This window comes from Cherax quadricarinatus, chromosome 80 (assembly GCF_038502225.1).
Source record: "Cherax quadricarinatus isolate ZL_2023a chromosome 80, ASM3850222v1, whole genome shotgun sequence".
In the NCBI taxonomy this organism is placed as follows: domain Eukaryota; kingdom Metazoa; phylum Arthropoda; class Malacostraca; order Decapoda; family Parastacidae; genus Cherax; species Cherax quadricarinatus.
In genome coordinates, this window is record NC_091371.1 from 18,731,478 (window position 1) to 18,743,712 (window position 12,235).

Below are 12,235 nucleotides of genomic sequence, written 5' to 3' on the forward strand. Positions count from 1 at the left end.
TTTACAAAAACAAGGATAGTCTTGCTTTGTTATTTGACTGCTTAAGTCCGTCCCGATTTGCCAGTTTTATTAAACAGATTGAGATACTGGTTACTGAGACCCGCATCGGGAAACACTTGTCCTGTTTCCTGACGAACCTTATCTTACCTTGTGCGATAACTAGAGAATGCCTTTTCTGATAGGCTTCAAACTCATAACACTTACACTGTATGTGTCATACAGAGGAAGACACAGTTAATGTTGGACTGTGTTGGAATCAGTTTGTTAATTTTATTCAACATATTCATATTAGTTTTCTGTGTAATTAGTTGTAAATGCCTCTTGTTATCGGCTACAAATTTTCAATACTGTTATGTCCTAGTATCCCCTGGCATAGTCAACTAATTGGTAGTTAGCATGTGAAACACTACGGTAAATGTTCATGTTTCGTAAAATGATTCATAATTTTGCTGTTTGATTGGGTTGAGTTTCAGCTCCTGGTCCTCCTGAGGATATTGATCTATAGTTTATCAATCTTTTGAGGGAGTTAAGCTACAAACACTACGTTTCTTGTGGGAGTTAATTTAAAATCAATGTGCTTCTTAAAATCTCCAGCTAAGTAAGTTTATTCAGGTATACACATATATAGTTACATAGATTATCATACACAGCAGCATATGTGTAGGAACCTAGGATAACCCAGAAAAGTCAGAGTGACTTATTTCCATTGGGAGTTTACCTGGAGGTCGTACCGAGGGGTCAACGCCCCCGCGGCCCAGTCCTTGATCAGGCCTCCCGATGGATCAAGGACTGATCAAGGACTGCTGGCCCCACACAATTCAACGTAGGAACCACAGCCCAGCTGATCGGACTCTAACTTTAAGTATCCGTTCAGTTCCTTCTTGAAGACGGTCAGGGGTCTATTGGTAATTTCCCTTAACTATGATAAGAAGCTGTTGAACAGTGGAGTGCCGTTTACATCCTTATCTTCTTCACTACAAATTATGCAGCAGTTAGCTACAATCGTAGCAGACGCCCTGTGGCGGGGCTGCGGCACGTTCAAGTGACATCTTCAATCCTGTGTAAACGGACTCGTCTACTACCTTCTCCAATCACACGGAGTTCATAGGGAGTAGCAGAAATGATGGCACAGCAGGAGTCTCTGGTACTCACCTAGTTGTAGTTGCAGGGGTCGAGTCACAGTTCCTGGCCCCGCCTCTTCATGAACTGGCCACTACTAGGTCACGCTTCCTGCTCCATGAGCTTTATCATACCTTTACCCCTCAAGGAAGGTTCCTTGACGTTGGTGAGGGGTTCTTGACCTAGGGAATTGGATCTGTGTTCCAGTTCCTTGAATTAAGCCTGAATGCATTCTACATCCCCCCACAGGCGCTACATAATCCTACGGGTTTAGCGCTCACCTTGATTATAATAATAATATCATACCTCTTCTTAAAGCTATGTATGGTGTCTAAGGGTCGGTGTTCTCATTGGTATGAGGCTCTCAACTCTTAACCCGATTCCACTGGAGCCAATCCCCGGCGCTCAGCTGCAGCCTTAGCGGCTGGGTGCCTCAGGAAGTTCCCTGGAGGTCTTGTCTGCTCGTGAACAATATAAAAACGCTAAGGATATATAAAGAGAATATAGTGAGGTGCAGGAGGCTGAGCTAGGTCAAGAATTAACACACAAGTACTGCAATGGTCAAAAGTCCGATACCTTTAGTATTTTTTTTTTTATATTTTATTTATAACATACAATACATGAACAAAAGCATACAGTATGAGAGCATCGACAGACAATATAAATTCATCAATTTCTATACACTGCAATATGCAGTAATATGTCATGCAGCTGATAGGTAAATACTGCCATATACATAATTCTTTACTACAAAATATAACTATTCAAGTAATACAAAATAAAGAATCCTCTGACTCCTTCCCGACTGCTAATTTCAATATCCACACACAATAATTACATACCGCAAAAATGCAAGCAGTATAACCCCCCCCCCCTATTTACCCCAGCTCACCAAAATGTACAGCATTTCACCGTTGTTTATGTAACTTATAAACTAAGCATACTAAATTAAACTTAAGAACATATTAAATTGAAAACAATAACAACTCTACAGTAGTGAAAACGCCAGCTGTCCTAATATTATTTATATATACATATGTATATATATACATTAGAAACTGACTTAGTTTACAATGGGAGTCAAATCCTAACTTTATTGCTGTCCCATGCAGCATTCTCAGACTTGTACTCTTATACGCTACTACGATAGCCTTCAGCAGAATGCATTAATTAACAATATTAAATAACTACTAAGAATGCATGAACTCAGCACTCCCATGCACACCCCAATTACACACAATCGTTCTCTCTTGCACTTATCACGATACCTTTAGTATTAGTAGTGATTCAAATTGAAATTAAAATTTTTATTTCTTTATATGCTGTACAAAGATAATGTAGTTTATATGTAATAAAGCATTTTTAGGCACAAAAGAAAGCCAGTAATATGCAAATGCATTTCGGACATAACTTGCTGACAGGTGACGGAAGAGTTTGTTGTTTCAAGAAGGATTTACGCTAATATTTCCTAGATGACAGGTTGCTTTGTTCTGTGTAATTGTGCATGAAATGGAGATTAATAACTCTTCAAGGTATTTTCGTCTGTGTGTGCTTGATTCCTTAATCACGAAGTGGGTGTCGTTCATGTCATCGAGTGGTTAGTGGTGTGTTCTGGTGTTGTAAACATGCGTTGTTCAGGTTGACATCTGAATGTGTATATACGAGTATGTTCGTTTATTAATTTTGATAGATTTTGCATTATTTCCCCAACCTACACTTTTTCACATACCATTTGTCCGCGTACACGCCCATAGCTGAGGTCGTTCTCAGAACCTGATCTGACCTGAATCCCTGAGTCACCCTGCACAGTACAGACATGGAATTGCAGTTACCAGCCTACGTTATCCCTGAACATAGTAGGCTAATCACCCCACAGGATATACACTGAGAGATGTATGTCTCTCAGTATATATACACTGAGAGTTTCCTTTAATTCCCATTGAAGCTTTCTTGACTGGTGAACAGGTGGCATGCAGCCTTAAGACCCTTGGAGAAGCCGGTAGGATTAAGCCCAATTAACGAACCTTATCATTCCATAGCAGCCACCTCGCTGCAGACTGGACACACACGGCTTCGTATCATTCATTATGCAAATTCGGGCTATAAAACACCTCAGTTCCTCAGTGTTATCCACTTGATATACCCCTGAGCAGCTCCCTTCCGGTAAGTAACAACCAATTCACCTAAATATTTAACAACCCATACATTAACAGAAGTGAGCCTTTTACTTTCCCCAGCACATCATGCTTCGTTATCTCGCCCTACCAACATACGAAGCCCCCATCTTTCCCTCCTGTGGTTGAAAACCATGTACATAATACCGACAAGATGAGGATAAAGTAAACCAAGACAACAGTGCATAAGTGTTCGCAATAAAGCTAACAGAATCCTTGGCTTCGTATCAAGAAGCATAAATAATAGGAGTCCTCAGGTTGTTCTTCAACTCTATATATCATTGGTTAGGCCTCATTTAGATTATGCTGCACAGTTTTGGTCACCGTATTACAGAATGTATATAAATGCTCTGGAAAACGTACAAAGGAGGATGACAAAGTTGATCCCATGTATCAGAAATCTTCCCTATAAGGATAGACTGAGGGCCCTGAATCTGCACTCTCTAGAAAGGCATAGAATTAGGGGGGATATGATTGAGGTGTATAAATGGAAGACAGGAATAAATAAAGGGGATGTAAATAGTGTGTTGAAAATATCTAGCCTAAACAGGACTCGCAGCAATGGTTTTAGGTTGAAAAAATTCAGATTCAGGAAAGATATAGGAAACCCCTGGTTTGGTAATAGAGTTGTGGATGAGTGGAACAAACTCCCAAGTACAGTTATAGAGGCTAAAACGTTGTGTAGCTCTAAAAACAGGTTAGATAAATACATGAGTGGGTGTGGGTGGGTGTGAGTTGGACCTGATTAGCTTGTGATACTAGATCAGTTGCCGTGTTCCTTCCTTAAGTGAATGTGACCTGACCTGACTAGGTTGGGTGCATTGGCTTAAGCCTGTAGGAGATTGGACCTGCCTCGCATGGGCCAGTAGGCCTGCTGCAGTGTTCCTTCTTTTTTATGTTCTTATATTCTTAACATTTCCTAAAAATGTCCTAAATGTTTGCTTGTCTCCTTTGTACTTGTTTACCTCCCACCAACTCGCAACACACCACCACGACTTCGTCTAATGAGCAATATGATGAACTGCCATGAATCCCTGCACCATCTCTGTGATCAGGCTCTGATCCGTCGGGACTCCTGATCGAAGACCGGGCCGCGGGGGCGTTTACCCCCGGAACAACCTCCAGGTAGACTCCAAAGGTAGCCTAGAGTTTATGGGGAGGCCATGACCCCCTTTTACGATGTACTGGCGGAAGGAAGGAAGGAGTCTACCTAGAGTGTATTCCGGGGATCAACGTCTCCGCAGCCTGGTCCACGATTAGGCCTCCCAGTGGGTCAGGGCCTGATCAACCACACTGTTACTGCTGGCCGCACGTAGTCCAGCGTACGAACCACAGTCCGGCTGATCCGGCACCGACTTTAAGGATCTGCCCAGTTCCCTTTTGAAGGCAGCCAGGGGTCTATTGGTAATTCCCCTTATGCATAGTGGGAGAAGGGTATTTCGTTCAAAGTGTGTTAGGAGAGAGGATCATAACAATGAGGTATTCTTAGTGGAGGCAAGAGGTCTGTAGTGCATGGATCGGGGAGAGAGAGAGAGAAAAGTGTGGAGACAGGACCTCTCCTGCGAAGTAGCCGAAGTAGCCGAGGAGTTGGTGGGGGGTGAAGTGACAGATAGTAGGCGAAAGGCAGTTCAAGAGTAATGATAATAACAAACTTTATTTCTACAACTGCATGATACATCTTATACAGACCTAAATGACATACTGTATAGAGAGTACTATCTAATGCAGAGCATTTCGAGCAAATTAGGTTAATTTTGTCCCCAGGATACGACCCACACCAATCGATTAACACCCAGGTACCTATTTACTGCTAGGTGAACAGGGACAGCAGGTGTCTTAAGGAAACACGCCCAAATGTTTCCACCCGTGCCGGGGATCGAACCATGGACGTCGGTGTGTGAGCTGAGTGTGCTACCAACCGAGCTACAGGATATCTGGAAACCTAAGTTTGGACACTTAGAGCGGTATACCTTAAAGACTGAGGACTTTAAATAGTAATTGCACTATTTGACCAATGATTATTGTACTTTTTCCTCCCTCCAAGAGTTCACAAGTTATAATATAACTTTCTTGTGATACTGTATTACTCTCCCAGCGATATAATGCTTGCTGATTAACTTTCTAACAATTAGAACCCAAAGTGCAATAGTGAACAGAGTGATATTGTGGGCTGCCACTGTGAAAAGCTCTGTTTCTGAAGGCACAGTACTCTCCCACTTATCTTTCTCACTCTTATACCCGTCATAGGTTCTTGAGTCACTGGGGTTTATGGGACACGGGGATACCTTTCTTGAATCACTGAGATATGGATGGGGCTGGGGTTTATGGGACACGGGGATACCGTTCTTGAATCACTGAGGTATGGATGGGGCTGGGGTTTATGGGACACGGGGATACCGTTCTTGAATCACTGAGGTATGGATGGGGCTGGGGTTTATGGGACACGGGGATACCTTTCTTGAATCACTGAGGTATGGATGGGGCTGGGGTTTATGGGACACGGGGATACCGTTCTTGAATCACTGAGGTATGGATGGGGCTGGGGTTTATGGGACACGGGGATACCGTTCTTGAATCACTGAGGTATGGATGGGGCTGGGGTTTATGGGACACGGGGATACCGTTCTTGAATCACTGAGGTATGGATGGGGCTGGGGTTTATGGGACACGGGGATACCGTTCTTGAATCACTGAGGTATGGATGGGGCTGGGGTTTATGGGACACGGGGATACCGTTCTTGAATCACTGAGGTATGGATGGGGCTGGGGTTTATGGGACACGGGGATACCGTTCTTGAATCACTGAGGTATGGATGGGGCTGGGGTTTATGGGACACGGGGATACCGTTCTTGAATCACTGAGATATGGATGGGGCTGGGGTTTATGGGACACGGGGATACCGTTCTTGAATCACTGATGTATGGATGGGGCTGGGGTTTATGGGACACGGGGATACCGTTCTTGAATCACTGAGGTATGGATGGGGCTGGGGTTTATGGGACACGGGGATACCGTTCTTGAATCACTGAGGTATGGATGGGGCTGGGGTTTATGGGACACGGGGATACCGTTCTTGAATCACTGAGGTATGGATGGGGCTGGGGTTTATGGGACACGGGGATACCGTTCTTGAATCACTGAGGTATGGATGGGGCTGGGGTTTATGGGACACGGGGATACCGTTCTTGAATCACTGAGGTATGGATGGGGCTGGGGTTTATGGGACACGGGGATACCGTTCTTGAATCACTGAGGTATGGATGGGGCTGGGGTTTATGGGACACGGGGATACCGTTCTTGAATCACTGAGGTATGGATGGGGCTGGGGTTTATGGGACACGGGGATACCGTTCTTGAATCACTGAGGTATGGATGGGGCTGGGGTTTATGGGACACGGGGATACCGTTCTTGAATAACTGAGGTATGGATGGGGCTGGGGTTTATGAGATACAAGGATACCTTTCTTTGATATGTGGGTTAGCAAGATATTGATGTTCGTCATCAGTGCTGTTCATATGGACATTTCTTTCACAGAGCACTTATATTAATTCTTTTATAAATCAATATTAATACTGAGTCATTCGAAGAATGTAACATTTAGTATACATTACCTTAGTAATGAGAAAATACACGTGGGTTTACCTCTCTTTGTATGAAACTGCCTACCCGCTGCCTGCCCTACGATTAATAATACAAACTATATATAAGTTTGTTTAATTAAATATGCGAACTGATGAAATATTTAAATTTATATATATATTGTTTTGTCAATGCGACATAAATTGAGTTCCGCAATGAGCGATTGAAAGTTTGTGATGGTACGAGAGTTGGGGCAGAAGATAACGTGTGACGTTATAGTCCCGCCAGTTGTAGCTCAGTTTCAAAACTGCCACCGTGAAGTACTGGGAAGCTCGCTCACTTGGGGAACTATTGACCAACACAGGATTTCTGTACGTTTTATGTTCGTCTAGTTAACAGGTAAGCAAGTTGATTTTGTAGTTACGTGATTAGAAGCAAAGACGAAGGTGGATCGTCAGCCGATCTTTGAGGAAATGTTCGGATACATGTATGTATATAAACTACTATAGACAGTTTTAAAATATTAACCCCTGAGGGTTGATAACCCAAGAAAGCTTAATGTGGCTTATTTGCATCGGTGTCCTTAGCATCTTAGGATGCGAACAACACGAGTCTGACTCTTAAAAAAGTATCTGGATTTATTTACATTGTTTCATAACTGGATAAAGGTTACTTTGTCAATTTGTATGTATTGTAGTTACAGTAGCTGTGTGATTAGTGGGTTTAGCGCTCATTTTTGATTATAATAAACCTACTCCTCTTTGATGAGTTATCCTGGGTTAAGTAAGTAAAGGTATACATAAATAGTTAACAGATTATCATACATAACTGTGTGTAGAGGACCTAGGTCTAGGATAACCCCAAAGTTAGTGACTTATTTCCATTGGGTGTTGAAGCATTTGTCACCATTATATGCCTATACTTACTGTTGTCGTTTGTTACGTATGTGAAAGTCGAATTGATATTCAGTCTATTAACTTCCTAATGGTCCTTTGGATCATTATCCGGAAAGTGATGTTAACTACGATGAATGATTATTTGGTGGAACATAATAGACCAGATGCGTACTGCAGTAGCCCTACACTACAGGCTCGTGTATCTTGACTGTATTTGTCTAACATACTTTTAAAATTGGCCAAACTGGATACCATGAGAAAGAGGAAGCTAGGCTAGTAACCCACGAGGCATCATCTGCCGGCAACCATTCTCCTCTTACCTAGCTGTAAATAGGTAACAGCTTTGTGGGTTCTCATTCTGGAGGACTAAAAGGGCCCTAGTGAAGTCACGCCGCTTCATATAAAACTTCAATGTAATTTTCAGCTCGGCTGTTGGAAGATTAAACCATAGGTTTATCCTGTGCTGGGTCCATTGCAAATTCCCTGAATAAAGGTTTCCTTGAAGTATTATAAGTAGATAGTGTTGTAGATGTAGGCCTAGCCATTTGTTTATATAATCACTTCATTTTCTTTTACTCTTTAGGTTCCCTAAGTAAATGCTTTAAATCAACATATCATCATTCGAAACCAAATTTAATACTATATTGGTGTTACTGGACTGAGGCATTGAATCTGCATGAAAGGGGGATATGGTAGATATGTTCAAATGGAAAACTGGACTACATGAGAGGGATATAGGAAAAAAGCCGATTCTTGCAATGTAAAAAAATGTCAATAACTTAATAAAATGTTAGAACGAGTACACTAGTGTTGATAGTTTGACCTTCCTAACATAGATCAGACTGCAAATATAACTGCAGTGCACTTTTGTTTTTGATTTTTATTCAGTTTTTCATGAAAATTTAAAACCTTCAGAAAAAAAATCTTCACTTTGGTACACTGGTAAAAGTTCTGATGTTTTCGAGTTTGGGGAGTTGGTTATAGTGGGGAGTAGTAGTGGCAGTTTGGGTGGTTGTGATTTTTTTTTCTTTGGTGTTGGAAAATGGTGGTGGTAGGTGGCGAGCGGTTACTTGACATCATCTGGCAGAGGACTGGTCCCTTCCATCTCACCTTTATAAAACCTTCACACAATTTTGCTATGTATTTCTCATCGTATATACACTTCCCAGTGTGTATGATGAGAGATACGCCTACACTTCTGGGTGTGTACATATAGATATACGCATACACCTCTTGGGGTGTGTACTCACCTATTTGTGGTTGCAGGGGTCGATTCACAGCTCCTGGCCCCGCCTCTTCACTGATTGCTACTAGGTCCTCTCTCTCCCTGCTCCATGAGCTTTATCATACCTCGCCTTAAAACTATGTATGGTTCCCCCCTCCACTACTTCACTTTCTAGGCTATTCCACGGCTTGACTACTCTGACTGAAGAAATACTTCCGAACATCCCTTTGATTCATCTGAGTCTTCAACTTCCAAGTGTGTGTGTGTGTGTGTGTGTGTGTGTGTGTGTGTGTGTGTGTGTGTGTGTGTGTGTGTGTGTGTGTGTGTGTACTGAGGGATACGCATACACTTCTTGGTGTATGTATCAGAAATCTTCCCTATGAGGATAGACCGAGGGCCCTGAATCTGCACTTACCTGGAGATTACCTGGAGAGAGTTCCGGGGGTCAACGCCCCCGCGGCCCGGTCTGTGACCAGGCCTCCTTGAGGTAAGAGCAAATAAACAAGAACAAGAACTAGAAAGAAAATAGAAGAAAACCCAAAGGGGGGTGTGTATATATATATGCTTGTACATGTATGTGTAGTGTGACCTAATTGTAAGTAGAAATAGCAAGACGTACCTGAAATCTTGCATGTGTATGAGACAGAAAAATGGACACCAGCAATCCTACCATGTAAAACAATTACAGGTTTCCGTTTTACACTCACTTGGCAGGACGGTAGTACCTCCCTGGGCGGTTGCTGTCTACCAACCTACTACCTAGACGTAGAATTAGGGGGGATATGATTGAGGTGTATAAATGGAAGACAGGAATAAATAAAGGGGATGTAAATAACGTGCTGAAAATATCTAGCCTAGACAGGAATCGTAGCAATGGTTTTAAGTTGGAAAAATTCAGATTCAGGAAGGATATAGGAAAGCACTGGTTCAGTAATAGTTGTGGATGAGTGGAACAAACTCCCAAGTACAGTTAGAGGCTAAAACGTTGTGTAGTTTTAAAAATAGGTTAGATAAATACACGAGTGGGTGGGTGCGAGTTGGACCTGATTAGCTTGTGCTACTAGGTCAGTTGCCGTGTTCCTTTAGTGAATGTGACCTGACCTGACTAGGTTGGGGCATTGGCTTAAGCCTGTAGGAGATTTGGACCTGCATCGCATGGGCCAGTAGTCCTACCTGGAGGTTATTCCGGGGATCAACGCCCCCGCGGCCCGGTCCATGACCAGGCCTCCCGATGGATCAGGGCCTGATCAACCAGGCTGTTACTGCTGGCCGCACGCAGTCCAACGTACGAGCCACAGCCCGGCTGATCCGGCACTGACTTTAGGTATCTGTCCAGCTCTCTTGAAGGCAGCCAGGGGTTTATTGGCAATTCCCCTAATGCTTGATGGGAGGCTGTTGAACAGTCTTGGGCCCCGGACACTTATGGTGTTTTCCCTTAGTGTACCAATGGCGCCCCTACTTTTTATTGGGGGCATTTTGCATCGCCTGCCCAGTCTTTTACTTTCGTAGGGAGTGATTTCTGTGTGCAGATTTGGGACCATTCCTGCCAAGATTTTCCAAGTGTATATTATGATATACCTCTCCCCCCTGCGTTCCAACGAGTACAAGTCAAGTGCTTCCAAGCGTTCCCAGTAGTTAAGGTGCTTGACAGAACTTATACGTGCAGTAAAGGATCTCTGTACACCAGATCTGCGATTTCACCTGCTTTGAATGGAGATGTTAATGTACAGCAGTATTCCAGCCTAGAGAGAACAAGTGATTTGAAAAGGATCATCATTGGCTTGGCATCTCTCGTTTTGAACGTTCTTACAATCCATCCTATCATTTTCTTTGCACTTGTGATCGTGGCAGTTGTGATCCTTGAAAGTGAGATCCTCAGACATTACTACTCCCAGGTCCCTTAAATTATTTTTCCGCTCTATTGTATGGCTAGAGTCTGTAGTATACTCTGTTCTAGTTATTATCTCCTCCAGTTTTCCATAACGGAGTAGTTGGAATTTGTCCTCATTGAACATCATATTGTTTACCGTTGCCCACTGGAAAACTTTGTTTATATCTTCTTGGAGGTTAACCGCGTCCTCAGCAGATGACAGCCTCATGTAGATCCTAGTATCATCCGCAAAGGATGATACGGTGCTGTACCAAGATCCCATGATGTTGCAGTGTCAGACACTGCAACATCATGGGATCTTGGTACAAAGACTTCAAACGCTTGCCCAACCTTTGGACGACGACCTATTTACACTAGTGGCAGGTCCCACTGTGATCCCGCCTCCTGCTTCACCTCATCTCATTGCAGTATATAAACCACCTCTGGCCCTACGCTGCATTTCCTACAAGAGTGATGGACTGAACACATCGATTCCAGGTTGAGGGACTGATTACCTCGAACTTCTCTCCTTACCCATTTCTACTTTGTATTGGACTGGTGAAGCCACTGTATGGCGAAACGTTTCTTCAATAAAGATTCCCATGTGTTGCATAAGTGTGTCAATTCTTCATATATATAATACATATATAATATATATATATATATATATATATATAATATACATATATAATATATATATATATATATATATATATATATATATAATATATATATAAATAATATATATATATAATATATATAATATATATATATATATATATATATATATATTAATAATAATATTATTATTATTCCCTGAGAGATGCACATCTCTGGTTGTATACATGTTGGCTACGTGGCTCCTGGTTTGCTCGAGCACATGTGTGGTGAGTGAGTATACAGCTGGAAGGTAAGGACCCAAGCCAGGCAGGATCAGAGAACCAACCGTCACCACAGCCGCCATCGCCCACACACGACTTCCGACCTTAAGATCGCAGTGTGGCCACCTTTTCCAACGAATCCCGGTTCCGGTACATTATCATTTTCTTAATGGCTTTTTCGGTTGTAAGTCTTCCGGCGCTGCACTCTTGTACATGAAAGCTTGTTTCTCAAAATGGATTGCTAGCTATTCTTGCATTCTTTATAGAGATAGGTAGTACGTAATAATTTTAAACGTAATGCCGATTTAAAAAAAAAAAAAAAAATCTGTCCCTTGGGCATCGAAGGTCAGTGTGTTGGTGTTTGAACTATGAACCTTGTGTTAGGGTGTAGTGTCTACGGTGGGCTGCTAACACTAGAAACTTGATTGGGACTGACTACTAGCACTAACAGCCTGACTGATGACGCTATCAACTAAAAGGGCTGGTGTG

At 42.6% G+C, this 12,235-nt stretch overlaps 1 protein-coding gene across 2 annotated transcripts in view; it reads left to right on the forward strand.

Moving 5' to 3' along the window:
• Positions 1 to 7,141: 7,141 nt before the first annotated feature.
• The window catches only part of Myo61F (Myosin 61F), a 204,933-nt gene continuing 199,839 nt past the window's right edge, over positions 7,142 to 12,235 (forward strand). Inside the window, exon 1 of one of the 2 annotated variants that reach the window (XM_070102210.1) lies at positions 7,142 to 7,273. The gene's annotated coding sequence lies outside the window, so the exon portion shown is untranslated. The remainder of the gene's footprint in view (positions 7,274 to 12,235) is intronic. The other variant, XM_070102211.1, reaches the window with a different exon arrangement.